This window comes from Lathamus discolor, chromosome W (genome assembly GCF_037157495.1).
Source record: "Lathamus discolor isolate bLatDis1 chromosome W, bLatDis1.hap1, whole genome shotgun sequence".
Lineage (NCBI taxonomy): Eukaryota > Metazoa > Chordata > Aves > Psittaciformes > Psittacidae > Lathamus > Lathamus discolor.
The window spans coordinates 27,964,901-27,982,859 of NC_088908.1; the positions used below are offsets into that span (position 1 = coordinate 27,964,901).

The following is a 17,959-nucleotide window of genomic DNA, read 5'->3' on the forward strand; positions in this document are numbered from 1 at the left end:
ACCTTGACTGTGCTGCAGAATATGCGAAAAGATTTCACCCGTTTTTCAGGGCAGCACAGCTGACGTCACCTGGTTGCTCAAATGCTGGGACAATGGGGATGACGGTCACAAACTAGAGGGTAGGGAAGCCAAGAAGGATAACATGCAGGGGATGGGGGAATTGACAAAGCAATTGTGAAAGAAAAACGCTGCAAGAGAAATGCTATAAGGTTTGATAAACATTTACTCATTGTCCTTTATTTCTTTTAATGCCTCATGTATTTTTTAAATAACATTATCAAATTATAAGAACTGGAAGTTCATGGACCTCTTTTGTGAAGGCTGTACAATACCAGTGACGTATGTGTGTTTGTTTAAGGAATGGTGTGGAAATTTTGAAATTATCTGAGATGGTGAGGAAAATGCTCTCATCAGGAGTTTGTATTGTATTGGTTGAAGTTATAAATACTGACTCAGTGTGCAAATTGTAATTGTAATGTTATAAATTGAGACCACAACGGATCATAATCCAATTAAAATTTTATTAATTATAGCAAGTAGAATATGAGCAAAGACAGCGCTGGACGACAGGGGAGTCTGCGCTCCGCCAACTGCCGTCCTGAGCAGTTCAAACAGTCCCTTTTTATACATCTTTACTTCCGTGTTCATGAAGTAGTGGAGGTACTCTGCGCATGCTTCAGCTGTTGTTAGGGGGTCGTTTTCTGCCTCCTGATGGTCGTTGAGGCCGAAGTGAGAAGTCTTCCTCTTTTGTCCCATTGTTGACCCCTCTACTCCTATGTCCTTATATGGAGTTGTTCGTCTTATCTCTGCCAGTTCCTGGAACATCTTGCAGTTATCTTATGTTTGCATAAGCGGTCTCTGGTTTAGTTGGTGTAAGCGATTGTGGTTATCTTATCTTGTGTATGCTGTGTCTGGTGGCTGTTTGCCTAACCTTTACATTGGGCTTAACATAAATCTTAATAAACAATACCCTAGACTATAGTTTCTCACAATCCCCCCTTTTTCTTTTATCCTATTATTGTTTATTAGACGCTGCTTTCATTCTCGGTACTGCAAGCAAACCTTTTTCCACAATCCCAACATTTACCATAACACTCACAAGGTAATACCCCACAATTACAATAGGCATAACATTCACGTGGCATAACGCATTCACAATAATCTTCATCCTCATTAATAGATACACTCTAATATTTTGCCCCAGATCTCGTAGTTAAAATAAGCAGTTTAGCTATGACAAACCGTTCTCTAATAAAGTGTAAAATATACAAGGCCCAAATATAAGTCCCAAAACCAATATAATAAGCGGTCCTGCTAGAGCAGAAAACAAAGTGGTTAGCCAAGGTGAAATATTAAACCAGTTTTCATACCATGACCTGCCCGCCTCACGATCTTTCTTACGTTGATTTAACCTTTTCCAGAGTTCTACATAAAGGTAGTACAGGGAATTCAGGTTGTCCCGCCCCAGTGAATGTGGTTATCACTTTGGATGTTTCCCAGGATATTAATTCCCACTTTAATGGTTCCTGTGGGTTTCCATTTGCTTGGGTTATTATCAATAACAAAACTAACGGTATACCAGGAAAAAAGGGTGCCTGTCAATTTTGCCAATTTAAGTATATTTTTACCAGTCCTGGGGAAGTTCAGCCGTTGCTGTTTTTGCATCCCATTGTTCTGGTTCTTTTCTCCACAGTTTATTCCTCCTCTGCCTCGCCCGTCGACTCAGTTGCTTCGAGCCACGGGGTGTACCATCTTCTCGGCAGCAAGGGAATTCTTCAGGAGAACAGCTGTTTCGGACTTTCTGCCTGTTTACATAGGCTTCCCACTTTGCAGCCTTAACTAATGGGGCAAAGCAAGATACAGTTAGTACTTCCCTTCTACACTTTATAATCAAAATTTCGGCTATAAAGGGGACTGGTTCATTGGAGTGGTAACAATAATATTGAGGGTTTATTCCTTTGGCAAAAATCTCCCACCACTCACAAGATTCCCAAATAATTTCTTGTTTTAGACTCTAATTGTTTTAATTTCCACTCAGTGAGAGTTCTTTGGATTTTCCAACACTGTGTGCAAACTCCTATTGGAGGGCATCCACATTCACAGTGTGTCCACCAGTTATCCTGACATACCTTACACCTAAAACAAGCAAATGGATAACAATTGCAATTCAAATTATTACACCTAATTCGTATATCTAGAGTACATACATTATTTACATCAGCATATCTTCTATATTCACTATTGTGTGGTTGCATAAGTTTAACAATTTCCTTCAACACACTTTGTACGCTTCCATATATAATAGAAAAGAGGAGAAATAATTATAGCAAATATAAACAGCAATACACACTTTATACCAAAAGATAATGCGGCAAAATAATTAAATAAAGTCTCTATCATTACGTTATCTTTTCAGGATTTTCTTGGTGTCACCTGGAGTACTGATTACTTTCCAGTGGGGTCTCGTCACTGGGCCTTTAATGCGACTGGCTCCAATATTTTCTGGCCATTAAACAAATAATGTCCCAAATATTTCACTTTTTCCTCCACAAATTGTAACTTTTCTTGTGATACCCGTAGGCCCTTTTGTGCAAGAAAGTTTAGAAATCCAATGCTTTCTTTTCTTACATCCTCCTTATTATTCCCTGCTATGAGCAGATCATCTACATACTGTAACAGCACGTTCCCCGTTTGTACCTGGTATACTTTTAAGAGCTCTTCCAGGTATGTTTGTAGCCCATATCCCTGGGAATACCTGATCCAGTATATCTTCAATCTGACTTCTCCCTCGACATGATTAGTGATCAAAATTAAGCTTTTAACATCTCTATATACTGTTGGTCCTTTACTTTTAAAGTGATCTCGCCTCCTTTGAAAGTAAAGGTTGCTCCCAAGTGTTCTAACAAATCTCTCCCCAAAAGAGCTTTTGCGGAGTTAGGCATATACAAAAACTTATGGATGCCCCATTGTTTTCCCAATTGATATTTTAGTAGTTTACAAAAATAAGCCTTTTCACCTTGGCCAGTCGCCCCTTTTATCATCATATAATCGTCCCCAAAGGTATTAAAGCTTTGTTTAAAACTGAATACATTGCACCTGTATCAACCAAAAATTCCATTATAACCAGTGGATCTGCTAGGGAAGATTCCCCTGGTCCCGTCAGCCTAGTTCCAATTCAGTCACCCGAGCCACCCCATGGCACTCCCACTAGGGTAGTCTCACTCCCAGCGTCCAAACTCCTCATAGCACTCACACCGATCCGGTTCCCCAGAAGAGGAGGTCACTCCCCCACTTCTGTCCGACATTCATCCTCCACCAGTTTTAAAGCAACCAGCGCAGCCGTGGCTGTAGCACGACCCAGTTTTTTCTTTTCTACCTATTTCCAATTCCTATACACTCTCCATGCTTCCTCCTTCACTCCCATCCACATTTATACATCAACCGTTCAATCCCGCCTGTCAACATGTCTGTCTGCCTGCCCCAGCACCCATCTCATGCTCAAACACAGGAACTGCAGGAGCTTCCCTCCTTTCCCCTTTGGTTTTCCCTTTTTTATTTATTTATTTATTATTTTTCACAGGTGCTCACCCTGCTCTGCAGGGGTTACAGATGCCTGCCCCTGCAACAGCACTTCTGGTTTAACCCCTTCTTAACCCTGAATGTGAATGTGCTGCTTGTTGCCAGTGACAGCAATTTCCTCCTCCTTATCAATACCTGATAGGACAGAGGCAGAGGGTGCTCCTCTCGGAGGTACCTGTGATATATAATTTTCTTGATGACTGTCCCAATATCACAGGCTGAACAACATCTCTCCATCTTAGCTTTCTGTTTTTCCTTGTCCTTTTCCAAAACCAAAATTAGGGATCTGGCAGAGTTATATTAATTTCACATTCTGTCTGCCACTCCAGGTGCTTTCTTAAAGCGAAACATATCTGCATGCATTACTTCATTGCATTTTCTTGGCCACCTCAAAACCAACATAAATTGTAAAAAAATGCATTAGAATTCAGAGTTCCATTTTTAGGCCATTTTTCCTGATTTTCCAAAGTTTATAAAGGCCACCATTGATTACAATATTTTACCAATGTTTTCTTGTTTACCGAGCCCCCAGAAGAACCTCCCAGTTCTTTCCAATGTGCCAAAATGTAACCCAATGGGCTTTTCTTCAGAATTCCCTTGTTTTGACCGGCTCCCATTTCAAACAATCTCTTACAAATCTCTATAGCTTCTCTTTCCCAGTGCTCTGCAAATGCACTTAAAATATGAGAGCACCCACACACAAGTTTTATGATATTCTCAGGGGATTCAGTAAGATAGTATCTCTGGGTTCTGCAGATCAACTCCCCTGTCATTAGAACATAGTTTCAGTTCCAGCAAAATTTACACTGCCCTAGTATCCACAGCAGGTTCCACTGTTCAAAACTTATTATGCACTCATATGTCAGGTTATGAAGGTTTTCCTAATATCCCCCGTTGATTGTCCCAAAAAGAGAGACATTAATTGTTGTATTCCCATTTTATTTTTTTTTTTTTCCTTTGTAACCACATCTTCTCAAATTTTCTTTGATACCTTTTATAAACCCTTTCTCAGTTTTCCATTCTAACTTCCCGGAAGTCCGCCAGGATTTTGTGGTTTTTCTCCACAAAGTAATCTTTTATTTCTGGTCACCGATTAGATAATTATAATTTTCTACCTGGCAGTGTTTTGTAAGACACCCCGAGCAGTATCTGCCCCACCGGTGTCCTGAGTGGCAATATCCACGTGAAATGCCACCCGTCACATACAGTTACACTCCTACAAGGCACATACTCTCACAGGGCATATAGGAAATTCCCTTGCCCTTGTATTTCGTAAAATTATCCACTGCGGGAGGGGTAGCCGGACCTTCCCCCGCTTTCTAAGCTGCTTGATGGTTATACACAGACAAGACACAGGACAGAAAAACATAAACGCTTCGTCCGTCTCCGGCCGCTCCCCTCACGGAGACACGGAACTGCGGATTAGGACTCCACACTCGCTTCGTAGCTACGCTACGTCTCAGTCACACAGAAACACATGGGATCCCACACACTCACGCTACGGTTCCGCTTACCCTTCTCCTGCTTCCTACACGGTCATTAGCAGGTCCGCCCTGGCTCCCAAAACTTGGGATGCAGCGAAAACCCGGGCTCGCCCGATCCGCCTCCAGGATCGCTTGCAGCCGCGCTATCGGTCGACGAGCCCCCAGCTTGCAAGCCCTACCTGCCAAGGGGAACTCCGCTGTGCGCCAGACGTCTCTGCACGCCTTACCAGCAGCCCCGGCCACTCGTACGCCCTACAGGCCCCCCAAAGTACCTAAATTCCAAGCATACCGCCTCTCCGCAGCCGGCGCAGGTCGCTGTCTGTCCCCACAGTGAGCGGATGAGAAGCGGAGCTCCCCCAGGCAAGCGGCCTGGGGGGGGGGGCTTAGGATATCCGCTCCTCACCCGATCCTGCAGCCGAACAGAGGCCTCCTGCCTGGCTCGCCAAATTGATACGCGGGTTGACTCCACAACTCGTTAAAGTTGTAAAGTAGGTATGCTTTATTCAGCGCTGAGGTGCATGGGGATCGTTCCTCCAAAGTATGCACCCCCAGGGTCATTTTTCCTTTACATTTATTCCCTTACGCCTATACATATTTAGTATCTGTCCCCGCTTCATATTATACCTTCTTTTTCTTTTGTTTAGTTTTTTTTTATCTCATTCAGCGGGTAAAGTCTAGCTCCCGGTCTTTTTAGCCACACTTCCGCATATTGACTCTCCTCAGGGTTAAGGGTTTTTTTATTATTAACCCAGAGGTTTAATTGCTGTCTTACCCAATCTTCTTCTGACCCATAGATTGGCCAAAAACCATTTTTAAAAATCTTCTTCCCTCCCCATATCTTAGTACAATATTCTATCATTTTTTTTTTGCTTATCTTTCCCTAGGGTTCCAGGGAGACATCTCCAATTGTCTAAGATATATGCCAGAGGGGTATTCTTAGGTACAATGGGGACCCATCCCATGGGAGTCGAAGGCTTGCTGCCCTTCGCCCCCATCTTCTGGAATATCTCCGAACACGCACTCACTCGCTCCCCCTTGTTCCTGGCCCAGTCCCTCGCGGGAGATGGGAAACGCAGTACTTAAGGGTCCACACTCGCTTGGTTCAGTATATCGAACCTCTCATTTGTTATATTCCAGGAAACCCAATCCCGCCCGAACGGTAAACCCGCGAACAATCTCTGCCGCGAACAATTTCGCTCTGTGAATAATTTCGCAATATACTTACGCATCCTGCGTCTTCGTCCGGACTCCCGTGCACAGAATTTTATGGGATTTTACTGGTTTCTCCTTTGCTCATTATTCTAGAATTTAGGTTCGTCGGTAAGGATGAGGTAAGCTGTTGGTCGCGGGGCCGCGAAATGTCGCGGGGCGCCTCCACGGAGGACCAAAGCCCACCGTTCCTTATCTGAGTCACGGCACCCGAAAATTGAGACCACAACGGATCATAATCCAATTAAAATTTTATTAATTATAGCAAGTAGAATATGAGCAAAGACAGCGCTGGACGACAGGGGAGTCTGCGCTCCGCCAACTGCCGTCCTGAGCAGTTCAAACAGCCCCGTTTTATACATCTTTACTCCCGTGTTCATGAAGTAGTGGAGGTACTCTGCGCATGCTTCAGCTGTTGTTAGGGGGTCGTTTTCTGCCTCCTGATGGTCGTTGAGGCCGAAGTGAGAAGTCTTCCTCTTTTGTCCCATTGTTGACCCCTCTACTCCTATGTCCTTATATGGAGTTGTTCGTCTTATCTCTGCCAGTTCCTGGAACATCTTGCAGTTATCTTATGTTTGCATAAGCGGTCTCTGGTTTAGTTGGTGTAAGCGATTGTGGTTATCTTATCTTGTGTATGCTGTGTCTGGTGGCTGTTTGCCTAACCTTTACATTGGGCTTAACATAAATCTTAATAAACAATACCCTAGACTATAGTTTCTCACAGCAATAACAGTTTTCTAGATGTTGTTAAATACTTACAAATGCTGCATACTTCAGGAATCAAAACCCAAAGTGGAAGACATTTGCAGTAAACATTCATGATGTTCAAAAACATCAAACTGTTGCAGTGCATATCACCTTTAGTAGGTTTACTTTGATACGCGGATTGACTCCACAACTCATTAAAGTTGTAAAGTAGGTATGCTTTATTCAGCTCTGAGGTGCATGGGGATCGTTCCTCCAAAGTATGCACACCCAGGGTCGTTTTTCCTTTGCATTTATTCCCTTAAGGCATACATATGCATTAGATTACTGATACGCCTATACATATTTAGTATCTGTCCCCGCTTCGTATTATAATGAGCTAGAAGGTCCTTTGTGCCTGCGCAGTGCCCCCCTCTGGTCATGGGCAGGGGTCTCAAGATGAAGTAAATGAGTCTTCCTCCTGTGGGCAGGGGTCTTCAAGATGAAGTAAATGAGTCTTCCTCTTCTTAAACTTTTCACCTTTTAATCTTCCCGCATGGCTTTATGGTTTGGTCGGTATCCCAGCCATAAACCATCTGCTTCTCCCCCTTGTCAATAGACCCAGACATTCACATTTCTTTGTCAATAGTTGCTTATCAGTAGAACCAGGCCTGTGTCTCTTCCCCTTATCAGTAGTTTGTGCCTTGTTCTGTTTAGTAAGCATGATAGGTGTTTACAACAGACAATACTTTTGTTTAAGCAAGGAATTCTTCTAACTCTCTTATACAATCCCCTGTATTGTTCCATTGTACATTTATTAACCCTGTATCAACTTAATGTTATATATGTAGATATGAGGCAACTTTTAGCTTTTGAATCAGCAGTACCATTAAGCATTTTATAGGCTTCGGAGGTCATCTGCATTCCTTTACCAAGGTTTTTGTGTGCCTGCACCTCCTGCTTTGCTGTCTGTGCTTGATGTGAGTGATACTATGAGAGAAAAGCATGAGATGCATACACTGAATATCGGGCTTAATGTTGTGGTGGGTAAAGAAAACACCAGGTGCTATTGCCCTGGTTGGGCTTAAGCCTTGGGAACATAAAGAGAACAATGAAGGGTAAAGATCAGTTAGCAAAACAAAGCAGGCTGTTTGCAAGATAAAGCAGGATGTGCACCTCAGAAACAGACCAAACCATTTAAATATTTGTAACCCTTAGTAGTTTTGCTGGATCAGGATAATAAGGAAGTAAGAGAGTGGAAAGTTACTGCTTAGCACTTAGTAGACTATAAAAGGGATGCGAGAGGCGAAAAAAAGGTCTTCAGATTTCACCAGAACTGGAGTCCGGTTTTGATATACCACAAATGGTGCCCGAACAGGAGGAACTCGGGCTAAATTGTCGGAGTCGGCGACCGGTGGCATAGTTCGACTGAACTCAGAGGAGTCCGGTGGGGGAGCACCGAAGTAGTCCGGACACAAACCTATCATCTGGGAGAGGTGAGGAGGCCAGTGGGGGAGCACTGAAGAGGTCCAGACATAATGATCACCTGGGAAAGGTGAGCAGCTGGGAACGGGACTATGGGGGGGAATATTACTAAGGAAGAAGCCTCCATTTTACGGATGTTTTCAGCCTGTTATAAATTGAGACCACAACGGATCATAATCCAATTAAAATTTTATTAATTATAGCAAGTAGAATATGAGCAAAGACAGCGCTGGACGACAGGGGAGTCTGCGCTCCGCCAACTGCCGTACTGAGCAGTTCAAACAGTCCCTTTTTATACATCTTTACTTCCGTGTTCATGAAGTAGTGGAGGTACTCTGCGCATGCTGCAGCTGTTGTTAGGGGGTCGTTTTCTGCCGAAGTGAGAAGTCTTCCTCTTTTGTCCCATTGTTGACCCCTCTACTCCTATGTCCTTTGTTCGTCTTATCTCTGCCATTTCCTGGAACATCTTACAGCTATCTTTAGGCAACATCTGCTATGTTTGCATAAGCGATAAGCGATTGCGGTTGGCGACTGTTAGTCTATGTAAGCGATTTCATACTTTTTATTGCCTAACCTTTACATTGGGCTTAACATAAATCTTAATAAAAAATATCTTAATTCATAGTTTCTTACACAGCCCTTCTTAAGATGAAGGGAGCAATCTTTAAAGAGACAGACTTAAAGTTAATGTGGAAATGGTTGAAGACGCGTTATCTGGAGATTGATGAGTCCACCGTATTTGAGATCTCTTTGTGTGATGGTGCAGGAGTTAAACTGTGGGACGCAGTCACACAAGGCAATGACACTGGGAAAAATTTGTTAGTCATTTGGAGAACTATTTTAGAGACTCTAAAGTAAAAAAATGCGATAGTGAAGCCCAGCCCCCCACTCCCCCCCATCCCCCCGAACTTCCGCCGGTCGCCGCCGGCGAAGACTGAGGACGGGGAAGCAGACAATCCTTTTGACCCGGGCCCTATTGACCCTGAGAAGGAGCCTGTGCACATTCATCAGACTGCTGTTGCTGCTCCTGAGGTTCTGCCGCCTGATAATTCTGATGCTGACCTGGATAATCCTTTTCACCCGGGACCTTTTGATCTGGAAAAGGAGCCTGATTTATATCCCCCAGATCCTCACGATAAATGGGCAGCTGTAAAGAGAGAAGCGAGACGGGTGGGGGATGCAGATGTATTGTGTGCTTTCCCTATGGTGTATGTGCTGGATCAAGACCCGCAGTGGGAAGGTCTCTTGTATGCTCTTAGCGGGTGTAAGAAACTATGAATTAGGATATTGTTTATTAAGATTTATGTTAAGCCCAATGTAAAGGTTAGGCAATAACCGCAATCGCTTACATAGACTAACAGTCGCCAACCGCAATCGCTTATCGCTTATGCAAACATAGCAGATGTTGCCTAAAGATAGCTGTAAGATGTTCCAGGAAATGGCAGATTTAAGTGGGAAGCCTATGTAAACAGGCAGAAAGCCCGAAACAGCTGTTCTCCTGAAGAATTCCCTTGCTGCCGAGAAGATGGTACACCCCGTGGCTCGAAGCAACCGAGTCGACGGGCGAGGCAGAGGAGGAATAAACTGTGGAGAAAAGAACCAGAACAATGGGATGCAAAAACAGCAATGGCCGAACTTCCCCAGGACTGGTAAAAATATACTTAAATTGGCAAAATTGACAGACACCCTTTTTCCTGGTATACCATTAGTTTTGTTATTGATAATAACCCAAGCAAATGGAAACCCGCATGAACCATTAAAGTGGGAATTAATATCCTGAGAAACATCCAAAGTGATAACCACTTTCACTGGGACGGGACAACCTGAATTCCCTGTACAACCTTAATGTAGAACTCCGGAAAAGGTTAGATCAACGTAAGAAAGATCGTGAGGCGAGCAGGTCATGGTATGAAAACTGGTTTAATGTCTCACCTTGGCTAACCACTTTGTTGTCTGCTCTAGCAGGACCGCTTATCATGTTGATTCTGGGACTTATATTTGGGCCTTGTATATTACGCTATATTTTACACTTTATTGGAGAACGGTTTGACATAGCTAAACTGCTTATTTTAACTACGAGATCTGGGGTAAAATATAAGAGTGTATCTATTGATGAGGATGAAGATTGTTGTGAATGTGTCATGCCACGTAAAAAATATACCTGTGATTGTAAGGAATTACCTTGTGAGTGTTATGATAAATGTTGGGAGTGTGGAAAAAGGTTGGCTTACAATTCTGAAAATGAAAGCAGCATCTAATAAACAATAATAGGATAAAAGAAAAAGGGGGGATTGTGAGAAACTATAAATTAGGATATTGTTTATTAGGATTTATGTTAAGCCCAAGCCTGTAAGGCGTACGCGTGGCCCGGGGCTGCTGGTAAGGCGTGCAGAGACGTCTGGCGCACAGCGGAGTTCCCCGTGGCAGGTAGGGCTTGCAAGCTGGGGGCTCGTCGACCGATAGCGCGGCTGCAAGCGATCCTGGAGGCGGATCGGGCGAGCCCGGGTTTTCGCTGCATCCCAAGTTTTGGGAGCCAGGGCGGACCTGCTAATGACCGTGTAGGAAGCAGGAGAAGGGTAAGCGGAACCATAGCGTGAGTGTGTGGGATCCCATGTGTTTCTGTGTGACTGAGACGTAGCGTAGCTACGAAGCGAGTGTGGAGTCCTAATCCGCGGTTCCGTGTCTCCGCGAGGGGAGCGGCCGGAGACGGACGAAGCGTTTATGTTTTTTTCTGTCCTGTGTCTTGTCTGTGTATAACCATCAAGCAGCTTAGAAAGCGGGGGAAGGTCCGGCTACCCCTCCCGCAGTGGATAATTTTACGAAATACAAGGGCAAGGGAATTTCCTATATGCCCTGTGAGAGTATGTGCCTTGTAGGAGTGTAACTGTATGTGACGGGTGGCATTTCACGTGGATATTGCCACTCAGGACACCGGTGGGGCAGATACTGCTCGGGGTGTCTTACAAAACACTGCCAGGTAGAAAATTATAATTATCTAATCGGTGACCAGAAATAAAAGATTACTTTGTGGAGAAAAGCCACAAAATCCCGGCGGACTTCCGGGAAGTTAGAATGGAAAACTGAGAAAGGGTTTATAAAAGGTATCAAAGAAAATTTGAGAAGATGTGGTTACAAAGGAAAAAAAAAATAAAATGGGAAAACAACAATTAATGTCTCTCTTTTTGGGACAATCAACGGGGGATGTGAGAAACTATAAATTAGGATATTGTTTATTAGGATTTATGTTAAGCCCAATGTAAAGGTTAGGCAATAAAAAGTATGAAACTGCTTACTCAGTCACCGGACACAGCTTACATAGACTAACAGTCGCCAACCGCAATCGCTTATCGCTTATGCAAACATAGTAGATGTTGCCTAAAGATAGCTATAAGATGTTCCATGTGAGAAACTATAGACTAGTGTATTGTTTATTAAGATATATGTTAAGCCAAATGTAAAGGAACTGACAGAGATAAAACACAGCTGGCCAAGATAAGATAGCCGCAAGATGTCCCAGGAACTGGCAGAGATAAGACTAACAACTCCCTGCAAAGACATATGGATGAAGGATCAAAGGAGGAAGACTTCTCACCTTGGTCTCATCGATCACCAGGAGGCAGGAAACTACCCCCTAACAACAACTGAAGCATGCGCAGAGTACTTCCACTATTTCATGAACAAGGAAGTAAAGATGTATAAAAAGGGGCTGTTTGAAATACTTAACACGGCAGTTGGCGGAGCGCAGACTCCCCTGTCGTCCAGCGCTGTCTTTGCTCATATTCTACTTGCTATAATTAATAAAATTTTAATTGGATTATGATCCGTTGTGGTCTCAATTTATAACAGCGGGGATATTGCGCGGACCGTGGCAGACCGTAGACTTGGGGCTCCATATACAACTCATTTGATACAGTCTCTCTGTGATACTCATGTAGCAGAAGTTGGCAAATAAATACAAATATGTCCATGTTTCTATCGACCCTTAGAGACTTTTCTAGATATTGCTGGCCACTTCTTCCGACATAGGCTGGCCACCTGTGTCAGAATGAGTGTGCATTTTGGTCAGTATAAAAGCCCGAACCTCATGCGATGCGGGCCTCCGCGGGGACGCCCGCTGAGGTTGAGCCTGCCACCTCACACTGCGATGATGCTTCTCGGAGCTGGTTTCCTGATTGCCTTCACAGGGTCCTTGTGCCATGTTCTGTACGTGGGGCCGTGTAGTGGGAGTACTGATTGTCTGGATTTTGTGTTTCAAATATTGTAGTTGGGTGGAGCATGCTTGTGGGATCCCATGCGTGTGTGTGTGTTGAGGGCAGACAGTGCTCTGTGTATTTTTTGTTGTCGGGCTCGGGTAAAAGTTTTTAACAGGTAGCAGATTAACATTCTGGGCAATAAAGGGTTAATGCAAAAGTGCGGTTACCGGCAGGTATTTATGGCTGCTGCTGAGCAGGCAGGCGGCTGTAGCAGCCGCTGAGCAGGCTGGCGTTTGTAGCCTGGCAAAGCAGGGTGAGCGACTTTGGAGAAAAAAAAAGTTATTTGATCGAGTTTGGTAACCATGTTCAAAAGAAGCTGCCCTCTGATTTGGCTCCCAGTGCTCCACTGGTGGAACATCCAAGATGGATGCTGGAGCCCAGGAGTGAGGAAAAAACCCAACCAAAACAAAAAATCAAACCTCTAGATCTATTGAAGTATTGGGGCAGTTTGCAGAGACGCCACAAACAAAGCCTAAAGAGCGCCTGCAACACAGTGGGTGCATGGTAGGAGCCTTGCTTAGTGTGTTTAAAGTAACCTGGGAGTGAATCCAAGACTTGAAGGAACAGATAGATCAATTGAAACAAAAACTGCTAACTGAAAAAGCGAGAGACATGTTTCTATAATAGAGAGCAGGCTATTAAGAGAGTCTGGACTAGGTATGCTGAAAAAGCAGAACAATGAGGAAATGAACAAGATGCAAATGGTGATGTTTCCATGGAATCATCTAGACTGAAAATTGCAGATTTAATCTGCAGAGGTAAAAGGATTAAAATACTTAAAAATATTAAATGTCTCCGGTCCTGCAAGTGTAGGCTTAAATTTTAAACTAACAATAATGTATGTGCTTTTAACATAGTAGAATAGACCAAAGTGTTCTAACTTACTAACACAGAGACAGAAAGGAATGTTTGGCTGATGGGGGAAGGAACATCACGGGACTGATAACAGCTAAGAAGACAATAAATAAGACCAAGGATGCCATCCTTCAAGATAGCAGAGTGGCAGTCAATGTGGAGTGGGACTGGAACAGAACAGAAGCAAGGACATACCAACTGCTAATTTAGCACTAGGACCTTGCAAGCATGCACAAGCACTGAGGTCATTCAGTAAACCCAGTGAGGAAGACTATCAGTGACCACCAGAGACCCCCACTCAGCAAGCAAGTGCATGTGTAATTAGAATGCAAATATAATAAATAGTTCCTGGAAATGCTATGAATATGTATGAGTATGCTAAATATATAGCTGCTGCTGGCAAGTAAAGGGTGCGCTCACCTTTGCGAGGCTATTCGCGTGTGCACCCAGTGCTGCAATAAAGAATGCCTGCTTTCTAAAACTCCAAATTGAGTCTTAGAGAGTTTCTCCAACTGACTTTTACAGTAACAATTTGGTGCCCGAACAGGGACCCTCTACTGTGCTTCCTGCGGATCTGGGGAGTCTCTGGGACCTTCATGCCGGCACTGGGGAATTTCCCTGAAAGAAACCACAGATCTCTGGACCAACTCAGGACCTCAATAAGACCCCTGATTTTATTTCTTTAAAAAGGCATTCTTTCTGGTCCCTTACCACGTTAGTCACAGGGGACGCTCATCATGGTGGGTAAAGGTAGACTGGTTCTGATTGTCCAGGTGCTGGTATCTGGGTGGAAGTTAGGATCATGGGTACCACTGCCTCCAAAGGGGGAGTCATGAAAAGGACCCACTAGGTTGCATCTTGCAACACTGTAAACAAAGTGGTGGACCCCCGGGTGGTTCAGTTACTCAGGAGACTTTGCTAAAATACTGTAATCAGTGGTGGCCGTTGTATGTTATGGGTTCAAACTTAAACAGGGGAAGTTTAGATTGGATATGAGGAGGAAGTCCTTTACTGTGAGGGTGGTGAGGCACTGGAATGGGTTGCCCAAGAAAGTTGTGAATGCTCCATCCCTGGCGGTGTTCAAGGCCAGGTTGGACAGAGCCTTAGGTGACGTGTTTTAGTGTGAGGTGTCCCTTCCCATGGCAGGGTATTGGAACTTGATGATCTTAAGGTCCTTTCCAACCCTAACTATTCTATGATTCTATATAGCCTCTTACAAACTGGATTTTGAGGGAAAGTGGCCTGTGAACAGCACAATTAATTATAATACTTTGTTACAGTTCATGTTATTCTTGAGACGAGAAGGAAAATGGGATGAAGTAGCTTATGTGGAAATGTTTTTCACTTTGAGAAATCATCTGGAATGGCAAAAGGACTAGTTTTAATTTTGCATCCCAGGACATGTTAGTATTGTCCTTGGAGAAAGACAGTAAAATTCACTTAAACGCTGTTGCTCTTTGTGCATCATAGGACAGTTATGCACTAACCATTTGAGGAATGAGGAGGAGAATTTGGATTTGATGGTAGCCCCCCAGAGCAGGGGTATTGTGAATCACAGGGCCAAAGGTGCTGACAATGATAATCAAGCACAGGCACAGGCACCAGAAAGGGAGATGTTGGAGGGGGGCTGAAGGATTTGTCCCTGCAGCAGGGCAAACTAGGGGAAAATGAGGGGAAACTGTGATTGTGCCTTTAAGACAAGCTGTGGGCAATGATGGTTCAGTCATGATAAAGTTTCCCTTGACCATTACAGATTTGAATATTTGGACACAAGTGGCTGGTAATTATGCATCATGTTTTTGAGAGTGTTGACAGGCATATGATTATTCGTACAGCTCAGACCACAGTAGAGCAACAAATAATGGCAGACACATTGACAGGTACAGTGAATCTTCATGCCGATCCTAACTGGGATCCTAATCAGGACCAGGACAGGCAAGCTTTGAAACTATATCAGAGGTGGATTTTATTCAGTATTAAGAATGTGGTCCCCAAGGCAGTGATTTGGTCTAAGCTGTATGAAATAAAGCAAGATACAAATGAATTGCCTTCTGCATTTGTGGAAAGATTAAAAGAGGTGATGCATAAATATATTACCATTGATCCTGAATCAGAGGAATGAAGAAGAGAATTAGGCCATTTCATAAAAGGTCAATCCATGGAAGATATAAGGAAAAAGGTACAAAAGCTTAAAGGGGAGGATCAATATGATTTGGGAAAAATAATGAATGTGGCCTAGGAGACCTATTGCAATCATACCACCATTATTCTGGTGCAAGATCCCTGAAATGGTTCAAATGGTGGTGGAAAGGGGTTTGAGTCCTCAATTATTAACATCTATATTATTAAAATAATTAGATTATTAATATAATACAATATTGTGTATTGTGGGTTATACTGTGTCAGTTTTCAACTAGGAATCTGTTATTGTATATGTGGGGGCATAAGATAAGCTCCAGAGTAAAATTGGACTCTTTAGGGAAAAAAAGAAAAAAAAAAAAAAGAAAAAAAAAAGAGAGAAAAGTTGCTGGCTGTAGCTCTCACCTAGGAAACCACGAAAGGAGGCAGCAGCCCAGGGGGAGTGGAAAGAAGGATTACATGGAAAGGTGTGTGAACAGACTCCACTGGTTGCACTGGAAGAGAGAATGCCCTCAGAATCAAAATAAACACCAGAGATTTAGAGGAATTTCAGGACAGGCAAAGAAAATTATTACTTTAGATGAAGATTGAGGAGGACCACGGAAGATTCTAAACCCTCCACAGCAGAGCCCCTGTACACAGCTAGGTTGGAGAGTGTAAGATAAAATTTCTTGTAGAAACAGAAGCTACTTATTCTGTTATAAATACTTGTGAAGAGCAATTAAGTAAACAAACAGTTTCAGTCATTGGTGCCTGTCCTGGGTTCAGCTGTAGCAGTTATTTTTCTCCTTTAGTATGAGAACAGTGCTGATAACACACTGATGTTTTTAGTAGTTGCTAAGTAATTCTTACTCTGATCAAGGATACTGATTCTGAGCCAGTAACTCAAAACCACTCAGCTGCTCGCTCACTCACCCCTTTCTTGCCCCCCCACTCCCAGAGGGATGGGGAGGAGAATCAAAAGAATGTAAATCCCATGGGTTGAGATAAGAACAGTCCAGTAAATAAGGTACCATACAAAACTACGACTGCTACCACCAATAACAATATGGAAAATAACAAAGGGGACAGAATACAATTGCTCACTACCCACTGACTGATACCCAGCCCGACCGGAGCAGCGACCTGGGCCTTCTGGGTAACTCCCCCCAGTTTATATACTGGACATGACATGCTGTGGTATGGAATACCCCTTTGGCTAGTTTGGGTCAGGTGTCCTGTCTCTGCTTCCTCCTGGCTTACCTTGCCCCTCATCACTGGCAGAGCACAAGACCAAAAAAGTCCTTGATCAGAGTAAACATTACATAGCAGCAACTCAAAACATTGGTGTGTTACCAGCACTGTTCCCAGGCTGACAGTCAAAACACAGCACTGCACCATCTACTAAGAAGGAGAAAAATGACTGCTACAGCTGAACCCAGGACACGTTTCAATGCCCTTGAAAGCACACAGCTTCTTTTGCTGGGAATCAGCATATTTCTGCATATGCTCTTTATAATGTGGTAATGCCATAGGCATTACCACACTGAGAACACCCAATCTTGTCTGATCTTGGAAGCTAAGCAGGGTCTGGCTCAGGTCTTATCTAAGGTACAACAACTATGTAAGAATACCAGCAAGGGATCTTACCCGAGGCTGGACAGTCATGAGTGGCAGGGTGTGCGGGATCATATGGACAAGGTCCTAGGCCAGCTGGCCCCTCCAGTGCTTTGGAATTTCACTCCAGAACAAATGCAGAATCCTGCAAAATTAGCAGAACGGTTAGACAAGGTGTGCTGTGATCCTGGCAGTACCAGAGAGGGACAACTTAGTGCAATGTGCTGGGCTTTGGCCTATGCCTACAGAGACCTGTTCTGTAAGGAGGAGGAAAAAGATGTCTCTGGATCTGATGGCAGAGCAACAGACAACACAACTACTCAAACCCCAAACACAGCAGATCCCCCAACTCCAGCGACAAGCACAGCAGCTACTCAAAAACTCACAGAAACAGACAATGCACCTCTCCAACTCCAAGCACAGCAGCTATCTCAACTCTATCAACAAGTACAGCAGATCTATCTAGCTCCCCACATGTACCGACCCACATCTCAGCTATTAACAGAAGGCGCCCTATTGCCCAAGAAGGAAGATATAGGGGGTACACGCCACCGTTGAGACAAGTGGGACACAAAATCACAAAATGGAATATATAAACCTTTATAATCAGTTTTAAGTAATGTTAAGTTTGATGGCTTTGTAACAGTAGCAATGGAAAATTACTAAAGTGCATGA

General features: G+C 43.6%; 1 long non-coding RNA gene across 4 annotated transcripts in view; it reads right to left on the reverse strand.

The window, feature by feature from the left end:
- Window positions 1–205: 205 nt before the first annotated feature.
- The window catches only part of LOC136004203 (uncharacterized), a 99,815-nt gene continuing 82,061 nt past the window's right edge, over window positions 206–17,959 (reverse strand). For 3 of the 4 annotated variants that reach the window (XR_010608279.1, XR_010608281.1, XR_010608278.1), the window contains exons 2-4: window positions 17,318–17,429; window positions 6,289–7,665; window positions 206–1,839 (exon numbers count right to left, since the gene is read on the reverse strand). This is a non-coding gene — a long non-coding RNA (uncharacterized LOC136004203). Of the gene's footprint in view, window positions 1,840–6,288; window positions 7,947–17,317; window positions 17,430–17,959 lie in introns of all 4 variants that reach the window. The other variant, XR_010608280.1, reaches the window with a different exon arrangement.